The following is a 21,911-nucleotide window of genomic DNA, read 5'->3' as shown; positions in this document are numbered from 1 at the left end:
AGAATTTAAAATCATAGTCATATGCTAGAAATTCCATGTTAAGTTGCGATTTTAAGGGTTTTTAAACGTTTTTACCACATTTGTGCATAAAGTAGCTCAAACATGCTTTGTTTTTCACGAAACATGGCACAAAACACTATTTGGTATATATTATTGTGCCGAAGTGGTTAGAATTGAAAATCATAGTCATATGCTAGAAATTACGTGTTAAGTTACGATTTTAAGGGTTTTTAAGCGTTTTCTCCACTTTTGCGCATAAAGTAGCTAACTTGGTTTGTTTTGCACAAAACTTGGTACACAAGACTACTTGGTATATACAATTGTGTTGAAGTGGTTAGAATTGAAAATCATAGTCACACGCTAGAAACTACGTCTTTTGTTGCGATTATAAGGGTTTTTAATCGATTTTGCCACTATTGCGCACAAAGTAGCTCAAACTTGGTTTGTTTTTCACGACACTTGGCACACAACACTATTTGGTATATATTATTGTGTTGAAGTGGTTAGAATTGAAAATCATAGTCCTATGCTTGAAATTACGTGTTAAGCTGCGATTATAAGGGTTTTTAATCGTTTTTGCTACTTTTGCGCATAAAGTAGCTCAAATTTGGTTTGATTTGCATGAAACTTGGCACACAACACTATTCGGTATATATTATTGTGTTGAAGTGGTTAGAATTGAAAATCATAGTCATATGCTTGAAATTACGTGTTAAATTGCGATTATAAGGGTTTTTAAGCGTTTTTGCCACTTTTGCACATAAAAAAGCTCAAACTTTGTTTGTTTTGCACGAAACTTGGCACACAACACTATTTGGTATATATTATTGTGCTGAAGTGCTTAGAATTGAAAATCATAGTCATATGCTAGAAATTACATGTTAAGTTGCGATTTTAAGGGTTTTTAAACGTTTTTACCGCTTTTGCGAATAAAGTAGCTGAAACTTGGTTTGTTTTTCACAAAACATGGCACACAACACTATTTGGTATATATTATTGCGCAGAAGTAGCTAGAATTGAAAATCATAGTAATATGCTAGAAATTACGTGTTAAGTTGCGATATTAAGGGTTTTTAAGCGTTTTTGGCACTTTTGCGCATAAAATAACTCAAACTTTGTTTGTTTTGCACGACACTTGGCACACAACACTATTTGGTATATATTATTGTGTTGAAGAGGTTAGAATTGAAAATTATAGTCATATGCTAGAAGCTACGTGTCAAGTTGCGATTTTAAGTGTTTTTTAGCGTTTTTGCCAGTTTTGCGCTTAAAGTAGCTCAAGCTTTGTTTGTTTTACACGAAATCTGGCACACAACACTATTTGGTATATATTATTGTGTTGAAGTGGCTAGAATTTAAAATCGTAGTCATATGCTAGAAATTAGGTGTTAAATTGCGATATTAACGGTTTTTAAGCGTTTTTGCCACTTTTGCGCATAAAGTAGCTTAAACTTGGTTTGTTTTGCACTAAACTTGGCACAAAACACTATTTGGTATTTATTATTGTGTTGAAGTGGTTAGAATTCAAAATCATAGTCATATGCTAGAAATTACGTGTTAAGCTGCGATTATAAGGGTTTTTAATCGTTTTTGCCACTTTTGCACATAATGTTGCTCAAACTTGGTTTGTTTTGCACGAAACATGTCACACAATACTATTTGGTTTATATTATTGTGTTGAAGTGGTTAGAATTGAAAATCATAGTCATATGCTAGAAATTACGTGTTAAGTTGTGCTTTTAAGGGTTTTTAATCGTTTTTGCCACTTTTGCGCATAAAGTAGCTCAAACTTGGTTTGTTTTGCATGAAACATGTCACACAATACTATTTGGTATATATTATTGTGTTGAAGTGGTTAGATTTGAAAATCTTAGTCATATGCGAGAAATTACGTGTTGAGTTGCGATTTTAAGGGTTTTTAAGCGTTTTTGCCACTTTTGCGCAAAAATTAGTTCATACTTCATTTGTTTTGCACGAAACTTGGCACAAATCACTATTTGTTATATATTATTGTGTTGAAGTGGTTATAATTGAAAAACATAGTCATACGCTAGAAATTACGTGTTAAGTTTTGATTTTATGCGTTTTTAAGCGTTTTTGGCACTTTTGCGCATAAAGTAGCGCAAACATGGTTTGATTTGCATGAAACTTCGCACACAACACTATTTGATGTATATTATTGTGTTAAAGTGGTAAAATTGAAAATCATAGTCATATGTTAGAAATTACGTGTTAAGTTGCGATTATAAGGGTTTTTAAGAGTTTTTGAAACTTTTGCGCATAAAGTAGCTCAACCTTTGTTTGTTTTGCACGAAACTTGGCACACAAATCTATTTGGTATATATTATCGTGCTGAAGTGGTTAGAATTTAAAATCATAGTCATATGCTAGAAATTCCATGTTAAGTTGGGATTTTAAGGGTTTTTAAACGTTTTTACCACATTTGTGCATAAAGTAGCTCAAACATGCTTTGTTTTTCACGAAACATGGCACAAAACACTATTTGGTATATATTATTGTGCCGAAGTGGTTAGAATTGAAAATCATAGTCATATGCTAGAAATTACGTGTTAAGTTGCGATTTTAAGGGTTTTTAAGCGTTTTTCTCCACTTTTGCGCATAAAGTAGCTAACTTGGTTTGTTTTGCACAAAACTTGGTACACAAGACTACTTGGTATATACAATTGTGTTGAAGTGGTTAGAATTCAAAATCATAGTCATATGCGAGAAATTACGTGTTAAGCTGCGATTATAAGGGTTTTTAATCGTTTTTGCCACTTTTGCACATAATGTTGCTCAAACTTGGTTTGTTTTGCACGAAACATGTCACACAATACTATTTGGTATATATTATTGTGTTGAAGTGGTTAGAATTGAAAATCATAGTCATATGCTAGAAATTACGTGTTAAGTTGTGCTTTTAAGGGTTTTTAATCGTTTTTGCCACTTTTGCGCATAAAGTAGCTCAAACTTAGTTTGTTTTGCATGAAACATGTCACACAATACTATTTGGTATATATTATTGTGTTGAAGTGGTTAGATTTGAAAATCTTAGTCATATGCGAGAAATTACGTGTTGAGTTGCGATTTTAAGGGTTTTTAAGCGTTTTTGCCACTTTTGCGCATAAATTAGTTCATACTTCATTTGTTTTGCACGAAACTTGGCACAAATCACTATTTGGTATATATTATTGTGTTGAAGTGGTTATAATTGAATTATATAGTCATACGCTAGAAATTACGTGTTAAGTTTTGATTTTATGCGTTTTTAAGCGTTTTTGGCACTTTTGCGCATAAAGTTGCGCAAACATGGTTTGATTTGCATGAAACTTCGCACACAACACTATTTGATGTATATTATTGTGTTAAAGTGGTAAGAATTGAAAATCATAGTCATATGTTAGAAATTACGTGTTAAGTTGCGATTATAAGGGTTTTTAAGCGTTTTTGAAACTTTAGCGCATAAAGTAGCTCAACCTTTGTTTGTTTTGCACGAAACTTGGCACACAAATCTATTTGGTATATATTATCGTGCTGCAGTGGTTAGAATTTAAAATCATAGTCATATGCTAGAAATTCCATGTTAAGTTGCGATTTTAAGGGTTTTTAAACGTTTTTACCACATTTGTGTATAAAGTAGCTCAAACATGCTTTGTTTTTCACGAAACATGGCACAAAACACTATTTGGTATATATTATTGTGCCGAAGTGGTTAGAATTGAAAATCACAGTCATATGCTAGAAATTACGTGTTAAGTTGCGATTTTAAGGGTTTTTAAGCGTTTTCTCCACTTTTGCGCATAAAGTAGCTAACTTGGTTTGTTTTGCACAAAACTTGGTACACAAGACTACTTGGTATATACAATTGTGTTGAAGTGGTTAGAATTGAAAATCATAGTCATATGCTAGAAATTACGTGTTGAGCTGCGATTATAAGGGTTTTTAATCGTTTTTGCCACTTTTGCACATAATGTTGCTCAAACTTGGTTTGTTTTGCACGAAACATGTCACACAATACTATTTGGTATATATTATTGTGTTGAAGTGGTTAGAATTGAAAATCATAGTCATATGCTAGAAATTACGTGTTAAGTTGTGCTTTTAAGGGTTTTTAATCGTTTTTGCCACTTTTGCGCATAAAGTAGCTCAAACTTGGTTTGTTTTGCATGAAACATGTCACACAATACTATTTGGTATATATTATTGTGTTGAAGTGGTTAGATTTGAAAATCTTAGTCATATGCGAGAAATTACGTGTTGAGTTGCGATTTTAAGGGTTTTTAAGCGTTTTTGCCACTTTTGCGCATAAATTAGTTCATACTTCATTTGTTTTGCACGAAACTTGGCACAAATCACTATTTGGTATATATTATTGTGTGGAAGTGGTTATAATTGAATTAAATAGTCATACGCTAGAAATTACGTGTTAAGTTTTGATTTTATGCGTTTTTAAGCGTTTTTTGCACTTTTGCGCATAAAGTAGCGCAAACATGGTTGGATTTGCATGAAACTTCGCACACAACACTATTTGATGTATATTATTGTGTTAAAGTGGTAAGAATTGAAAATCATAGTCATATGTTAGAAATTACGTGTTAAGTTGCGATTATATGGGTTTTTAAGCGTTTTTGAAACTTTTGCGCATAAAGTAGCTCAACCTTTGTTTGTTTTGCACGAAACTTGGCACACAAATCTATTTGGTATATATTATCGTGCTGATGTGGTAAGAATTTAAAATCATAGTCATATGCTAGAAATTCCATGTTAAGTTGCGATTTTAAGGGTTTTTAAACGTTTTTACCACATTTGTGCATAAAGTAGCTCAAACATGCTTTGTTTTTCACGAAACATGGCACAAAACACTATTTGGTATATATTATTGTGCCGAAGTGGTTAGAATTGAAAATCATAGTCATATGCTAGAAATTACGTGTTAAGTTGCGATTTTAAGGGTTTTTAAGCGTTTTCTCCACTTTTGCGCATAAAGTAGCTAACTTGGTTTGTTTTGCACAAAACTTGGTACACAAGACTACTTGGTATATACAATTGTGTTGAAGTGGTTAGAATTGAAAATCATAGTCACACGCTAGAAACTACGTCTTTTGTTGCGATTATAAGGGTTTTTAATCGATTTTGCCACTATTGCGCACAAAGTAGCTCAAACTTGGCTTGTTTTGCACGACACTTGGCACACAATACTATTTGGTATATATTATTGTGTTGAAGTGGTTAGAATTGAAAATCATAGTCACATGCTTGAAATTACGTGTTAAGCTGCGATTATAAGGGTTTTTAATCGTTTTTGCTACTTTTGCGCATAAAGTAGCTCAAATTTGGTTTGATTTGCATGAAACATGGCACACAACACTGTTTGGTGTATATTATTGTGTTAAAGCGGTAAGAATTTAAAATCATAGTCATATGCTAGAAATTACGTGTTAATTTGCGATTATAAGGGTTTTTAAGCGTTTTTGCCACTTTTGCGCATAAAGTAGTTCAAACTTTTTTTGTTTTGCACGAAACTTGGCACACAACACTATTTGGTATATATTATCGTGCTGAAGTGGTTATAATTGAAAATCATAGTCATATGCTAGAAATTACATGTTAAGTTGCGATTTTAAGGGTTTTTAAATGTTTTTACCACATTTGCGCATAAAGTAGCTCAAACTTGGTTTGTTTTTCACGAAACATGGCACACAACACTATTTGGAATATATTATTGTGCTGAAGTGGTTAGAATTGAAAATCATATTCATATGCTAGAAATTACGTGTTAAGTTGCGATTTTAAGGGTTTTTAAGCGTTTTCTCCACTTTTGCGCATAAAGTAGCTCAAACTTGGTTTGTTTTGCACGAAACTTGGTACACAAGACTACTTGGTATATACAATTGTGTTGAAGTGGTTAGAATTGAAAATCTTAGTCACACGCTAGAAACTACGTCTTTTGTTGCGATTATAAGGGTTTTTAATCGATTTTGCCACTTGGCACACAACACTATTTGATATATATTATTGTGTTGAAGTGGTTAGAATTGAAAATCATAGTCATATGCTTGAAATTACGTGTTAAGCTATTATTATAAGGGTTTTTAATCGTTTTTGATACTTTTGCGCATAAAGTAGCTCAAATTTGGTTTGTTTTGCATGAAACATGTCACACATTACTATTTGGTATATATTATTGTGTCGAAGTGGTTAGAATTCAAAATCTAAGTCATATGCTAGAAATTACGTGTTGAGTTGCGATTTTAAGGGTTTTTAAGCATTTTTGCCACTTTTGCGCATAAAGTAGCTCAAACTTCGTTTGTTTTGCACGAAACATGGCACACAACACTATTTGGTATATATTATTTTGTTGAAGTGGTTAGAATTTAAAAATATAGTCATACGCTAGAAATTACGTGTTATGTTTTGATTTTATGCGTTTTTAAGCGTTTTTGGCTCTTTTGCGCATTAAGTAGCTCAAATTTGGTTTGATTTGCATGAAACTTGGCAAACAAAATTGTTTGGTGTATATTATTGTGTTAAAGGGGTAAGAATTTAAAATCATAGTCATATACTAGAAATTACGTGTTCATTTGCGATTATAAGGGTTTTTAAGCGTTTTTGCCACTTTTGCGCATAAAGTAGCTCAAACTTTTTTTGTTTTGCACGAAACTTGGCACACAACACTATTTGGTATATATTATCGTGCTTAAGTGGTTATAATTGAAAATCATAGTCATATGCTAGAAATTACATGTTAAGTTGCGATTTTAAGGGTTTTTAAATGTTTTTACCACATTTGCGCATAAAGTAGCTCAAACTTGGTTTGATTTGCACGAAACTTGACACACAACATTATTTGGTATATAATATTGTATTGAAGTGGTTGGAACTGAAAATCATCGTCAAATGCTTGAAATTACGTGTTAAGTTGGGATTTTAAGGGTTTTTAAGCGTTTTTGCAACTTTTGCGCATAAAGTAGCTCAAACTTGGTTGGTTTTGCACGAAACTTGGCACACAACTCTATTCGGTATATATTATTGTGTTGAAGTGGTTAGAATTGAAAATCATAGTCATATGCTTGAAATTACGTGTTAAGTTGCGATTATAAGGGTTTTTAAGCGTTTATGCCACTTTTGCGCATAAAAAAGCTCAAACTTTGTTTGTTTTGCATGAAACTTGGCACACAGCACTATTTTGTATATATTATTGTGCTGAAGTGCTTAGAATTGAAAATCATAGTCATATGCTAGAAATTACATGTTAAGTTGCGATTTTAAGGGTTTTTAAACATTTTTACCACTTTTGCGAATAAAGTAGCTCAAACTTGGTTTGTTTTTCATGAAACATGGCACACAACACTATTTGGTATATATTATTGTGCAAAAGTGGTTAAAATTGAAAATCATAGTCATATGTAGACCTGGGAAAACGGTCGGTCGGTCGGGTTTTGGGTCGGATCAATTTCGGTCGTGTCATTTTCGGGTCGGGTCAGTTTCGGATCAGGTCAGTTTTGAGGTCAGATCACTCTGGGTTTCGGTAGGTTCGGATTGACCCAACGGGTTACCATAAAACATTAAAATATCCAATCGACTAATTCAACATAAAAAAAAATCGTTAAAATATCTAAAAAAAATCATTAGAGAAATTACATGTACGATTTTCAAAAAATAGTTGGTATGTCAGGTTCATTTAAGTGCAAGAAAAATAGGGGAATTAATACTTATTTTGAAAGACTTGTAAGATACGCGCTTTACAAAAGTTATTTTGTTTATTATAATTGTAACGTTAGATAAAAATGACGTTAAAATTATCTTCACAATTTTCATGTTGGAAAGATATACAACTAACTAAGTACTTATTTCGTCTTATAAGATACGCATTTTATAATTTAGGGTAGCGACATTCGTTTTTTGAAAAGCTCATTCGAACGTGCGAAACGTTCGTATAAATTATATTGATTTGCTTACTGAAATGTAGAAGAATTAAAAACTCATTTGACTGATTTAACAAGATACATGTATTCAATTAAGATGATTATAACGTCCTGTTTTTAAAAAAAAATAATTACGATGGCTAAAAAGACGTTAAATACGTGTTTTTTGAGATCTATTGATGAGTTTTAGGGTTCAAGTGATATACTCAATATGTTGAGATACTTTGAAAACTAAAATTTTATTTGAAATGAATTCTAACATTGAAATTACTCTACAAATTAATATTAAATCGGTCAAAACGGGTCGGTTTCCGGTCGGATCATTTTCGGTCGGGTAATTATCGGGTCGGTCATGTTTCGGATTAAGTCGCTTTCGGGTCGGTCGGGTTCGGGTTTTGTCGGGTCGGGTCCCGGGTTCATTTTCGGGTCGGATCAAATTTTCCCAGGTCTAGTCATATGCTAGAAATTACGTGTTAAGTTGCAATATTAAGGGTTTTTAAGCGTTTTTTCCAGTTTTGCGCATAAAATAACTCAAACTTTGTTTGTTTTGCACGACACTTGGCACACAACACTATTTGGTATATATTATTGTGTTGAAGTGGTTAGATTTGAAAATCATAGTAATATGCTAGAAACTACGTGTCGAGTTGCCACTTTTGCGATTTTGCCACTTTTGCGCTTAAAGTAGCTCAAGCTTGGTTTGTTTTACATGAAATCTGGCACACAACACTATTTGGTATATATTATTGTGTTGAAGTGGTTGGAATTTAAAATCGTAGTCATATGCTAGAAATTAGGTGTTAAATTGCGATATTAACGGTTTTTAAGCGTTTTTGCTACTTTTGCGCATAAAGTAGCTTAAACTTGGTTTGTTTTGCACGAAACATGTCACACAATACTATTTGGTATATATTATAGTGTTGAAGTGGTTAGAATTGAAAATCATAGTCATATGCTAGAAATTACGTGTTAAGCTGTGATTATAAGGGTTTTTAATCGTTTTTGCCACTTTTGCGCATAAAGTAGCTCAAACTTGGTTTGTTTTGCATGAAACATGTCACACAATACTATTTGGTATATATTATTGTGTTGAAGTGGTTAGATTTTAAATTCTTAGTCATATGCTAGAAATTACGTGTTGAGTTGCGATTTTAAAGGTTTTTAAGCGTTTTATCCACTTTTGCGCATATGGAAGTGGTTAGAATTGAAAAACATAGTCATACGCTAGAAATTACGTGTTAAGTTTTGATTTTATGCGTTTTTAAGCGTTTTTGGCACTTTTGCGCATAAAGTAGCGCAAACCTTGTTTGATTTGCATAAAACTTGCCACACAACACTATTTGGTGTATATTATTGTGTTAAAGTGGTAAGAATTGAAAATCATAGTCATATGCTAGAAATTACGTGTTAAGTTGCGATTATAAGGGTTTTGAAGCGATTTTGCAACTTTTGCGCATAAAGTAGCTCAACCTTTGTTTGTTTTGCACAAAACTTGGCACACAACTCTATTCGGTATATATTATTGTGTTGAAGTGGTTAGAATTGAAAATCATAGTCATATGCTTGAAATTACGTGTTAAATTGCGATTATAAGGGTTTTGAACCGTTTTTGCCACTTTTGCACATAAAAAAGCTCAAACTTTGTTTGTTTTGCACGAAACTTGGCACACAACACTATTTGGCATATATTATTGTGCTGAAGTGCTTAGAATTGTAAATCATAGTCATATGCTAGAAATTACATGTTAAGTTGCGATTTTAAGGGTTTTTAAACGTTTTTTCCGCTTTTGCGAATAATGTAGCTGAAACTTGGTTTGTTTTTTACAAAACATGGCACACAACACTATTTGGTATATATTATTGCACAGAAGTAGTTAGAATTGAAAATCATAGTCATATGCTAGAAATTACGTGTTAAGTTGCGATATTAAGGGTTTTTAAGCGTTTTTGGCACTTTTGCGCATAAAATAACTCAAACTTTGTTTGTTTTGCACGACACTTGGCGCACAACACTATTTGGTATATATTATTGTGTTGAAGAGGTTAGAATTGAAAATTATAGTCATATGCTAGAAGCTAAGTGTTTTTTAGCGTTTTTGCCAGTTTTGCGCTTAAAGTAGCTCAAGCTTTGTTTGTTTTACACGAAATCTGGCACACAACACTATTTGGTATATATTATTATGTTGAAGTGGCTAGAATTTAAAATCGTAGTCATATGCTAGAAATTAGGTGTTAAATTGCGATATTAACGGTTTTTTAAGCGTTTTTTCCCACTTTTGCGCATAAAGTAGCTTAAACTTGGTTTGTTTTGCACTAAACTTGGCACACAACACTATTTGGTATTTATTATTGTGTTGAAGTGGTTAGAATTCAAAATCATAGTCATATGCTAGAAATTACGTGTTAAGCTGCAATTATAAGGGTTTTTAATCGTTTTTGCCACTTTTGCACATAATGTTGCTCAAACTTGGTTTGTTTTGCACGAAACATGTCACACAATACTATTTAGTATATATTATTGTGTTGAAGTGGTTAGAATTGAAAATCATAGTCATATGCTAGAAATTACGTGTTAAGTTGTGCTATTAAGGGTTTTTAATCGTTTTTGCCACTTTTGCGCATAAAGTAGCTCAAACTTGGTTTGTTTTGCATGAAACATGTCACACAATACTATTTGGTATATATTATTGTGTTAAAGTGGTTAGATTTGAAAATCTTAGTCATATGCAAGAAATTACGTGTTGAGTTGCGATTTTAAGGGTTTTTAAGCGTTTTTGCCACTTTTGCGCATAAATTAGTTCATACTTCATTTGTTTTGCACGAAACTTGGCACAAATCACTATTTGGTATATATTATTATGTTGAAGTGGTTATAATTGAAAAACATAGTCATACGCTAGAAATTACGTGTTAAGTTTTGATTTTATGCGTTTTTTAGCGTTTTTGGCACTTTTGCGCATAAAGTAGCGCAAACATGGTTTGATTTGCATGAAACTTCGCACACAACACTATTTGATGTATATTATTGTGTTAAAGTGGTAAGAATTGAAAATCATAGTCATATGTTAGAAATTACGTGTTAAGTTGCGATTATAAGGGTTTTTAAGCGTTTTTGAAACTTTTGCGCATAAAGTAGCTCAACCTTTGTTTGTTTTGCACGAAACTTGGCACACAAATCTATTTGGTATATATTATCGTGCTGAAGTGGTTAGAATTTAAAATCATAGTCATATGCTAGAAATTCCATGTTAAGTTGCGATTTTAAGGGTTTTTAAACGTTTTTACCACATTTGTGCATAAAGTAGCTCAAATTTGGTTTGATTTGCATGAAACTTGGCACACAACACTGTTTGGTGTATATTATTGTGTTAAAGCGGTAAGAATTTAAAATCATAGTCATATGCTAGAAATTACGTGTTAATTTGCGATTATAAGGGGTTTTAAGCGTTTTTGCCACTTTTGCGCATAAAGTAGCTCAAACTTTTTTTGTTTTGCACGAAACTTGGCACACAACACTATTTGGTATATATTATCGTGCTGAAGTGGTTATAATTGAAAATCATAGTCATATGCTAGAAATTACATGTTAAGTTGCGATTTTAAGGGTTTTTAAATGTTTTTACCACATTTGCGCATAAAGTAGCTCAAACTTGGTTTGTTTTTCACGAAACATGGCACACAACACTATTTGGAATATATTATTGTGCTGAAGTGGTTAGAATTGAAAATCATATTCATATGCTAGAAATTACGTGTTAAGTTGCGATTTTAAGGGTTTTTAAGTGTTTTCTCCACTTTTGCGCATAAAGTAGCTCAAACTTGGTTTGTTTTGCACGAAACTTGGTACACAAGACTACTTGGTATATACAATTGTGTTGAAGTGGTTAGAATTGAAAATCTTAGTCACACGCTAGAAACTACGTCTTTTGTTGCGATTATAAGGGTTTTTAATCGATTTTGCCACTTGGCACACAACACTATTTGATATATATTATTGTGTTGAAGTGTTTAGAATTGAAAATCATAGTCATACGCTAGAAATTACGTGTTAAGTTGTGATTTAAAGGGTTTTTGATCGTTTTTGCCACTTTTGCGCATAAAGTAGCTCAAACTTGGTTTGTTTTGCATGAAACATGTCACACAATACTATTTGGTATATATTATTGTGTTGAAGTGGTTAGATTTGAAAATCTTAGTCATATGCTAGAAATTACGTGTTGAGTTGCGATTTTAAGGGTTTTTATGCGTTTTTGCCACTTTTGCGCATAAAGTAGTTCATACTTCATTTGTTTTGCACGAAACTTGGCACAAAACACTATTTGGTATATATTATTGTGTTGAAGTGGTTATAATTGAAAAACATAGTCATACGCTAGAAATTACGTGTTAAGTTTTGATTTTATGCGTTTTTAAGCGTTTATGGCACTTTTGCGCATAAAGTAGCGCAAACATGGTTTGATTTGCATGAAACTTGGCACACAACACTATTTGATGTATATTATTGTGTGAAAGTGGTAAGAATTGAAAATCATAGTCATATGCTAGAAATTACGTGTTAAGTTGCGATTATAAGGGTTTTTTAAGCGTTTTTGAAACTTTTGCGCATAAAGTAGCTCTACCTTTGTTTGTTTTGCACGAAACTTGGCACACAAATCTATTTGGTATATATTATCGTGCTGAAGTGGTTAGAATTTAAAATCATAGTCATATGCTAGAAATTCCATTTTAAGTTGCGATTTTAAAGGTTTTTAAACGTTTTTACCACATTTGTGCATAAAGTAGCTCAAACATGCTTTGTTTTTCACGAAACATGGCACAAAACACTATTTGGTATATATTATTGTGCCGAAGTGGTTAGAATTGAAAATCATAGTCACACGCTAGAAACTACGTCTTTTGTTGCGATTATAAGGGTTTTTAATCGATTTTGCCACTTTTGCGCACAAAGTAGCTCAAACTTGGTTTGTTTTGCACGACACTTGGCACACAACACTATTTGGTATATATTATTGTTTTGAAGTGGTTAGAATTGAAAATCATAGTCATATGCTTGAAATTACGTGTTAAGCTGCGATTATAAGGGTTTTTAATCGTTTTTGCTACTTTTGCGCATAAAGTAGCTCAAATTTGGTTTGATTTGCATGAAACTTGGCACACAACACTGTTTGGTGTATATTATTGTGTTAAAGCGGTAAGAATTTAAAATCATAGTCATATGCTAGAAATTACGTGTTAATTTGCGATTATAAGGGTTTTTAAGCGTTTTTGCCACTTTTGCGCATGAAGTAGCTCAAACTTTTTTTATTTTACACGAAACTTGGCACACAACACTATTTGGTATATATTATCGTGCTGAAGTGGTTATAATTGAAAATCATAGTCATATGCTAGAAAATACATGTTAAGTTGCGATTTTAAGGGTTTTTAAATGTTTTTACCACATTTGCGCATAAAGTAGCTCAAACTTGGTTTGTTTTTCACGAAACATGGCACACAACACTATTTGTAATATATTATTGTGCTGAAGTGGTTAGAATTGAAAATCATATTCATATGCTAGAAATTACGTGTTAAGTTGCGATTTTAAGGGTTTTTAAGCGTTTTCTCCACTTTTGCGCATAAAGTAGCTCAAACTTGGTTTGTTTTGCACGAAACTTGGTACACAAGACTACTTGGTATATATAATTGTGTTGAAGTGGTTAGAATTGAAAATAATAGTCACACGCTAGAAACTACGTCTTTTGTTGCGATTATAAGGGTTTTTAATCGATTTTGCCACTTGGCACACAACACTATTTGATATATATTATTGTGTTGGAGTGGTTAGAATTGAAAATCATAGTCATATGCTTGAAATTACGTGTTAAGCTGCGATTATAAGGGTTTTTAATCGTTTTTGCTACTTTTGCGCATAAAGTAGCTCAAACTTCGTTTGTTTTGCACGAAACATGTCACACATTACTATTGGTATATATTATTGTGTTGAAGTGGTTCGAATTGAAAATCTTAGTCATATGCTAGAAATTACGTGTTGAGTTGCGATTTTAAGGGTTTTTAAGCGTTTTTGCCACTTTTGCGCCTAAAGTAGCTTAAACTTCGTTTGTTTTGCACGAAACTTGGCACACAACACTATTTGGTATATATTATTGTGTTGAAGAGGTTAGAATTGAAAAACATAGTCATACGCTAGAAATTACGTGTTAAGTTTTGATTTTGTGCGTTTTAAAGCGTTTTTGGCACTTTTGCACATAAAGTAGCTCAAATTTGGTTTGATTTGCATGAAACTTGGCACACAACACTGTTTGGTGTATATTATTGTGTTAAAGCGGTAAGAATTGAAAATCATAGTCATATGCTAGAAATTACGTGTTAATTTGCGATTATATGGGTTTTTAAGCGTTTTTGCCACTTTTGCGCATAAAGTAGCTCAAACTTTTTTTGTTTTGCACGAAACTTGGCACACGAAACTTGGCACACAACACTATTTGGTATATATTATCGTGCTGAAGTGGTTATAATTGAAAATCATAGTCATATGCTAGAAAATACATGTTAAGTTGCGATTTTAAGGGTTTTTAAATGTTTTTACCACATTTGCGCATAAAGTAGCTCAAACTTGGTATGTTTTTCACGAAACATGGCACACAACACTATTTGGAATATATTATTGTGCTGAAGTGGTTAGAATTGAAAATCATATTCATATTCTAGAAATTACGTGTTAAGTTGCGATTTTCAGGGTTTTTAAGCGTTTTGTCTACTTTTGCGCATAAAGTAGCTCAAACTTGGTTTGTTTTGCACGAAACTTGGTACACAAGACTACTTGGTATATACAATTGTGTTGAAGTGGTTAGAATTGAAAATCATAGTCACACGCTAGAAACTACGTCTTTTGTTGCGATTATAAGGGTTTTTAATCGATTTTGCCACTTAGCACACAACACTATTTGATATATATTATTGTGTTGAAGTGGTTAGGATTGAAAATCATAGTCATATGCTTGAAATTACGTGTTAAGCTGCGATTATAAGGGTTTTTAATCGTTTTTGCTACTTTTTCGCATAAAGTAGCTCAAACTTGGTTTGTTTTGCACGAAACATGTCACACATTACTATTTGGTATATATTATTGTGTTGAAGTGGTTAGAATTGAAAATCTTAGTCATATGCTAGAAATTACGTGTTGAGTTGCGATTTTAAGGGTTTTTAAGCGTTTTTGCCACTTTTGCGCATAAAGTAGCTCAAACTTCGTTTGTTTTGCACGAAACTTGGCACACAACACTATTTGGTATATATTATTCTATTGAAGTAGTTAGAATTGAAAAACATAGTCATACGCTAGAAAGTACGTGTTAAGATTTGATTTTATGCGTTTTTAAGCGTTTTTGGCACTTTTGCGCATAACGTAGCTCAAATTTTGTTTGATTTGCATGAAACTTGGCACACAACACTGTTTGGTGTATATTATTGTGTTAAAGCGGTATGAATTGAAAATGATAGTCATATGCTAGAAATTACGTGTTAATTTGCGATTATATGGGTTTTTAAGCGTTTTTGCCACTTTTGCGCATAAAGTAGCTCAAACTTTTTTTGTTTTGCACTAAACTTGGCACATGAAACTTGGCACACCACACTATTTGGTATATATTATCGTGCTGAAGTGGTTATAATTGAAAATCATAGTCATATGCTAGAAAATACATGTTAAGTTGCGATTTTAAGGGTTTTTAAATGTTTTTACCACATTTGCGCGTAAAGTAGCTCAAACTTGGTTTGTTTTTCACGAAACATGGCACACAACACTATTTGGAATATATTATTGTGCTGAAGTGGTTAGAATTGAAAATCATATTCATATGCTAGAAATTACGTGTTAAGTTGCGATTTTAAGGGTTTTTAAGCGTTTTCTCCACTTTTGCGCATAAAGTAGCTCAAACTTGGTTTGTTTTGCACGAAACTTGGTACACAAGACTACTTGGTATATATAATTGTGTTGAAGTGGTTAGAATTGAAAATAATAGTCACACGCTAGAAACTACGTCTTTTGTTGCGATTATAAGGGTTTTTAATCGATTTTGCCACTTGGCACACAACACTATTTGATATATATTATTGTGTTGGAGTGGTTAGAATTGAAAATCATAGTCATATGCTTGAAATTACGTGTTAAGCTGCGATTATAAGCGTTTTTAATCGTTTTTTGCTACTTTTGCGCATAAAGTAGCTCAAACTTCGTTTGTTTTGCACGAAACATGTCACACATTACTATTGGTATATATTATTGTGTTGAAGTGGTTCGAATTGAAAATCATAGTCATATGCTAGAAATTACGTGTTGAGTTGCGATTTTAAGGGTTTTTAAGCGTTTTTGCCACTTTTTGCGCCTAAAGTAGCTTAAACTTCGTTTGTTTTGCACGAAACTTGGCACACAACACTATTTGGTATATATTATTGTGTTGAAGAGGTTAGAATTGAAAAACATAGTCATACGCTAGAAATTACGTGTTAAGTTTTGATTTTGTGCGTTTTAAAGCGTTTTTTGGCACTTTTGCACATAAATTAGCTCAAATTTGGTTTGATTTGCATGAAACTTGGCACACAACACTGTTTGGTGTATATTATTGTGTTAAAGCGGTAAGAATTGAAAATCATAGTCATATGCTAGAAATTACGTGTTAATTTGCGATTATATGGGTTTTTAAGCGTTTTTGCCACTTTTGCGCATAAAGTAGCTCAAACTTTTTTTGTTTTGCACGAAACTTGGCACACGAAACTTGGCACACAACACTATTTGGTATATATTATCGTGCTGAAGTGGTTATAATTGAAAATCATAGTCATATGCTAGAAAATACATGTTAAGTTGCGATTTTAAGGGTTTTTAAATGTTTTTACCACATTTGCGCATAAAGTAGCTCAAACTTGGTATGTTTTTCACGAAACATGGCACACAACACTATTTGGAATATATTATTGTGCTGAAGTGGTTAGAATTGAAAATCATATTCATATTCTAGAAATTACGTGTTAAGTTGCGATTTTCAGGGTTTTTAAGCGTTTTGTCTACTTTTGCGCATAAAGTAGCTCAAACTTGGTTTGTTTTGCACGAAACTTGGTACACAAGACTACTTGGTATATACAATTGTGTTGAAGTGGTTAGAATTGAAAATCATAGTCACACGCTAGAAACTACGTCTTTTGTTGCGATTATAAGGGTTTTTAATCGATTTTGCCACTTAGCACACAACACTATTTGATATATATTATTGTGTTGAAGTGGTTAGGATTGAAAATCATAGTCATATGCTTGAAATTACGTGTTAAGCTGCGATTATAAGGGTTTTTAATCGTTTTTGCTACTTTTTCGCATAAAGTAGCTCAAACTTGGTTTGTTTTGCACGAAACATGTCACACATTACTATTTGGTATATATTATTGTGTTGAAGTGGTTAGAATTGAAAATCTTAGTCATATGCTAGAAATTACGTGTTGAGTTGCGATTTTAAGGGTTTTTAAGCGTTTTTGCCACTTTTGCGCATAAAGTAGCTCAAACTTCGTTTGTTTTGCACGAAACTTGGCACACAACACTATTTGGTATATATTATTCTATTGAAGTAGTTAGAATTGAAAAACATAGTCATACGCTAGAAAGTACGTGTTAAGATTTGATTTTATGCGTTTTTAAGCGTTTTTGGCACTTTTGCGCATAACGTAGCTCAAATTTTGTTTGATTTGCATGAAACTTGGCACACAACACTGTTTGGTGTATATTATTGTGTTAAAGCGGTATGAATTGAAAATGATAGTCATATGCTAGAAATTACGTGTTAATTTGCGATTATATGGGTTTTTAAGCGTTTTTGCCACTTTTGCGCATAAAGTAGCTCAAACTTTTTTTGTTTTGCACTAAACTTGGCACATGAAACTTGGCACACCACACTATTTGGTATATATTATCGTGCTGAAGTGGTTATAATCGAAAATCATAGTCATATGCTAGAAAATACATGTTAAGTTGCGATTTTAAGGGTTTTTAAATGTTTTTACCACATTTGCGCATAAAGTAGCTCAAACTTGGTTTGTTTTTCACGAAACATGGCACACAACACTATTTGGAATATATTATTGTGCTGAAGTGGTTAGAATTGAAAATCATATTCATATGCTAGAAATTACGTGTTAAGTTGCGATTTTAAGGGTTTTTAAGCGTTTTCTCCACTTTTGCGCATAAAGTAGCTCAAACTTGGTTTGTTTTGCACGAAACTTGGTACACAAGACTACTTGGTATATATAATTGTGTTGAAGTGGTTAGAATTGAAAATAATAGTCACACGCTAGAAACTACGTCTTTTGTTGCGATTATAAGGGTTTTTAATCGATTTTGCCACTTGGCACACAACACTATTTGATATATATTATTGTGTTGGAGTGGTTAGAATTGAAAATCATAGTCATATGCTTGAAATTACGTGTTAAGCTGCGATTATAAGCGTTTTTAATGGTTTTTGCTACTTTTGCGCATAAAGTAGCTCAAACTTCGTTTGTTTTGCACGAAACATGTCACACATTACTATTGGTATATATTATTGTGTTGAAGTGGTTCGAATTGAAAATCATAGTCATATGCTAGAAATTACGTGTTGAGTTGCGATTTTAAGGGTTTTTAAGCGTTTTTGCCACTTTTGCGCCTAAAGTAGCTTAAACTTCGTTTGTTTTGCACGAAACTTGGCACACAACACTATTTGGTGTATATTATTGTGTTGAAGAGGTTAGAATTGAAAAACATAGTCATACGCTAGAAATTACGTGTTAAGTTTTGATTTTGTGCGTTTTGAAGCGTTTTTGGCACTTTTGCACATAAATTAGCTCAAATTTGGTTTGATTTGCATCAAACTTGGCACACAACACTGTTTGGTGTATATTATTGTGTTAAAGCGGTAAGAATTGAAAATCATAGTCATATGCTAGAAATTACGTGTTAATTTGCGATTATATGGGTTTTTAAGCGTTTTTGCCACTTTTGCGCATAAAGTAGCTCAAACTTTTTTTGTTTTGCACGAAACTTGGCACACGAAACTTGGCACACAACACTATTTGGTATATATTATCGTGCTGAAGTGGTTATAATTGAAAATCATAGTCATATGCTAGAAAATACATGTTAAGTTGCGATTTTAAGGGTTTTTAAATGTTTTTACCACATTTGCGCATAAAGTAGCTCAAACTTGGTATGTTTTTCACGAAACATGGCACACAACACTATTTGGAATATATTATTGTGCTGAAGTGGTTAGAATTGAAAATCATATTCATATGCTAGAAATTACGTGTTAAGTTGCGATTTTAAGGGTTTTTAAGCGTTTTCTCCACTTTTGCGCATAAAGTAGCTCAAACTTGGTTTGTTTTGCACGAAACTTGGTACACAAGACTACTTGGTATATATAATTGTGTTGAAGTGGTTAGAATTGAAAATAATAGTCACACGCTAGAAACTACGTCTTTTGTTGCGATTATAAGGGTTTTTAATCGATTTTGCCACTTGGCACACAACACTATTTGATATATATTATTGTGTTGGAGTGGTTAGAATTGAAAATCATAGTCATATGCTTGAAATTACGTGTTAAGCTGCGATTATAAGGGTTTTTAATCGTTTTTGCTACTTTTGCGCATAAAGTAGCTCAAACTTCGTTTGTTTTGCACGAAACATGTCACACATTACTATTGGTATATATTATTGTGTTGAAGTGGTTCGAATTGAAAATCTTAGTCATATGCTAGAAATTACGTGTTGAGTTGCGATTTTAAGGGTTTTTAAGCGTTTTTGCCACTTTTGCGCCTAAAGTAGCTTAAACTTCGTTTGTTTTGCACGAAACTTGGCACACAACACTATTTGGTATATATTATTGTGTTGAAGTGGTTAGAATTGAAAAACATAGTCATACGCTAGAAATTACGTGTTAAGTTTTGATTTTGTGCGTTTTTAACCATTTTTGGCACTTTTGCGCATAAAGTAGCTCAAATTTGGTTTGATTTGCATGAAACATGGCACACAACACTGTTTGGTGTATATTATTGTGTTAAAGCGGTAAGAATTGAAAATCATAGTCATATGCTAGAAATTACGTGTTAATTTGCGATTATATGGGTTTTTAAGCGTTTTTACCACTTTTGCGCATAAAGTAGCTTAAACTTTTTTTGTTTTGCACGAAACTTGGCACACAACACTATTTGGTAAATATTATCGTGCTGAAGTGGTTATAATTGAAAATCATAGTCATATGCTAGAAATTACATGTTAAGTTGCGATTTTAAGGGTTTTTAAACGTTTTTACCACATTTGCGCATAAAGTAGCTCAAACGTGGTTTGTTTTTGACGAAACATGGCACAAAACACTATTTGGTATTTATTATTGTGCTGAAGTGGTTAGAATTGAAAATCATAGTCATATGCTAGAAATTACGTGTTAAGTTGCGATTTTAAGGGTTTTTAAGCGTTTTCTCCGCTTTTGCGCATAAAGTAGCTCAAACTTGGTTTCTTTTACTCGGAACTTGGTACACAAGATTACTTGGTATATATAATTGTGTTGAAGTGGTTAGAATTGAAAATCTTAGTCATACGCTAGAAATTACGTCATATGTTGCGATCATAAGGGTTTTTAATCGATTTTGCCACTTTTGCGCACAAAGTAGCTCAAACTTTGTTTGTTTTGCACGACGCTTGGTACACAACACTATTTGGTATATATTATTTTGTTGAAGTGGTTAGAATTGAAAATCATAGTCATATACTTGAAATTAAGTTTTAAGCTGCGATTATAAGGGTTTTTAATCGTTTTTTATACTTTAGCGCATAAAGTAGCTCAAACTTGGTTTGTTTTGCACGAAACATGTCACACATTACTATTTGGTATATATTATTGTGTTGAAGTGGTTAGAATTGAAAATCTTAGTCATATGCTAGAAATTACGTGTTGAGTTGCGATTTTAAGGGTTTTTAAGCGTTTTTTCCACTTTTGTGCATAAAGTAGCTCAAATTTCTTTTGTTTTGCACGAAACTTGGCACACAATAATATTTGGTATATATTATTGAGTTGAAGTGGTTAGAATTGAAAAACATAGTCATACGCTAGAAATTACGTGTTAAGTTTTGATTTTGTGCATTTTTAAGCGTTTTTGGCACTTTTGCGCATAAAGTAGCTCAAATTTGGTTTGATTTGCATGAAACTTCGCACACAACACTGTTTGGTGTATATTATTGTGTTAAAGCGGTAAGAATTGAAAATCATAGTCATATGCTAGAAAGTACGTGTTAATTTGCGATTATATGAATTTTTAAGCGTTTTTGCCACTTTTGCGCATAATGTAGCCCAAACTTTTTTTGTTTTGCACGAAACTTCGCACACAACACTATATGGTATATATTATCGTGCTGAAGTGGTTTTAATTGAAAATCATAGTCATATGCTAGAAATTACATGTTAAGTTGCGATTTTAAGGGTTTTTAAACGTTTTTACCACATTTGCGCATAAAGTAGCTCAAACGTGGTTTGTTTTTGACGAAACATGGCACAAAACACTATTTGGTATTTATTATTGTGCTGAAGTGGTTAGAATTGAAAATCATAGTCATATGCTAGAAATTACGTGTTAAGTTGCGATTTTAAGGGTTTTTAAGCGTTTTCTCCGCTTTTGCGCATAAAGTAGCTCAAACTTGGTTTCTTTTACTCGAAACTTGGTACACAAGATTACTTGGTATATGTAATTGTGTTGAAGTGGTTAGAATTGAAAATCTTAGTCATACGCTAGAAATTACGTCATATGTTGCGATCATAAGGGTTTTTAATCGATTTTGCCACTTTTGCGCACAAAGTAGCTCAAACTTTGTTTGTTTTGCACGACGCTTGGTACACAACACTATTTGGTATATATTATTTTGTTGAAGTGGTTAGAATTGAAAATCATAGTCATATACTTGAAATTAAG

This window comes from Amaranthus tricolor, chromosome 8 (genome assembly GCF_026212465.1).
Source record: "Amaranthus tricolor cultivar Red isolate AtriRed21 chromosome 8, ASM2621246v1, whole genome shotgun sequence".
Classification (NCBI taxonomy): Eukaryota; Viridiplantae; Streptophyta; class Magnoliopsida; order Caryophyllales; family Amaranthaceae; genus Amaranthus; species Amaranthus tricolor.
The sequence above is the reverse complement of the archived record's forward strand: the minus strand, read 5'-3'. Positions refer to the sequence as shown.